We start from the raw sequence: 1,868 nt of genomic DNA on the forward strand, positions 1-1,868 counted from the left end.
GAGGCTGTTGACTGTGGGTTTTCTTTGGTGGGGGTGGGGATCAAAGGCTGCATTAGAAAGAAGGAACTATAGCCGGGCGTGGTGGCTCATGCCTATAATCCCAACACTTTGGGAGGCCGAGGTGGGTGGATCACCTGAGGTCAGTAGTTGGAGACCAGCCTGGCCAACATGGTGAAACTACAAATACAAACTAAACAACTAAAAATACAAAAAATTAGCTGGGTGTAGTGGTGGGTACCTGTAATCCCAGCTTCTCAGGAGGCTGAGGCAGGAGAATCGCTCGAACCCGGGAGGTGGAGCTCGAAGCGAGCCGAGATCCTGCCACTGCACTCCAGCCTGGACAACAGAGTGACACTCTGTCTCAAAAAAAAAAGGAACAAAAAGTTGGATGGGAGAATAGACAGAAAGGGATAAGAATTGAGGAAACAGGAAGGAACATGTTCCAGGACTAAGAAGGTCAAATGGGGAGAGATTTTATGGGCTTATACAAAGAATCAGAAATGGGGAAAATGGCAGAAGTAAGATGCAGAATCTGAGGTTAGGACTACAAGAATAAAATTTGGATTATAAATTGAAGATGGCAGAAGATGAGGCTGGGTGGACCAAAAGAAACATACAAAATCTCCCATGGATGATGGCCTGATGTCTCATGGCCTATCTGATAGGTATTTTAGAAAATAAGATTCAGGACTCATCAACAGGTTTGGGTTACCTTATACATATACGATCACAGTCGGGAAAGAGAGGTACAAAACATAGGGGAAATCTACCAGGGGAATGGCAAGGGCTCGCAGTTCTCCTAGGTGCAGCTGATAACCCGGGGCCCAGCCAAATGAACTGCAGCAGCACGAAGCTGGCCCAGAACAGACCCCAGAGTACAGATCTCCATTTACTCAGCAACACCTATGCAAGGGGCAATGAGACGCACTACTTCAGTTGACCTTCACAACAACACACAAGACCAGTAACACTGTGCCACTTTACTAGTGAGGTTCAGCAATGGGCTTGGGTCACACTGCGTGCAAAGGGGTAAGGCCTGTGGGTCTCCGAATTCCTCAGCGTTTGCAAGCGCCTGCAGGCAGCCAGACCGCGGCATCTGGAGGTTACAGGCATGCGAAATCAAGCTTCTGGAGGGACTTAAATATTAAGAGGCCGCTAGGTCCTCCTCCACCCATTCCAGCACGTGCAACCTTCTCGGCCATCACCATTAACTGAAGTACACGAGAAAAAACGGCTCGGAGCGTCCATTTTCACAGGATGGGTGGTGGGCGCGCGCGCGCCCTGGGTCCCCCTCCATAAGCCGCAAGACGCAGGCGCCCAACCGTCCACAGAGGCTCCTTAGGGGAGCCTCCTCTCCCCTCCCCGCCTCCGCCCGTCGAGGCACAGCGGGAGGTAGAAAGGGTTGGGGGCGGTGGGGGGAGGGCAGGAGAAGAATGGGTGGGGGAAGGGAAGATGGGGGCAGTGGATGGTCACCATGGGAAAATCAGTAATTTATTTTTTAAAAAAATAGTTTCTGATGTATAGTTCACCTAACATAAAATTCACTATTCAAAATCCGTACGATTCGGCCGGGAGCGGCCTGTAATCTCAGCACTTCGGGAGGCTGAGGCAGGCGGATCACTTGAGCTCAGGAGTTCCAGACTAGCCTGGCCAACATGGTGAAACCCCGTCTTTAATAAAAATACAAAAATTAGCCGGGCGTGGTGGCGCATGCCTATAATCCCAGCTCCTCAGGAGGCTGAGGCACAAGAATCGCTTGAACCCGGGAGGGGGAGGTTGCAGTGAGCCGAGATCCTGCCACTGCACTCCAGCCTGGGTAATAGAGCGAGCCTCAGTCTCAAAACGAAAAAACAAACAAACAAAAATCG

Source organism: Symphalangus syndactylus, chromosome 14 (genome assembly GCF_028878055.3).
Source record: "Symphalangus syndactylus isolate Jambi chromosome 14, NHGRI_mSymSyn1-v2.1_pri, whole genome shotgun sequence".
Classification (NCBI taxonomy): domain Eukaryota; kingdom Metazoa; phylum Chordata; class Mammalia; order Primates; family Hylobatidae; genus Symphalangus; species Symphalangus syndactylus.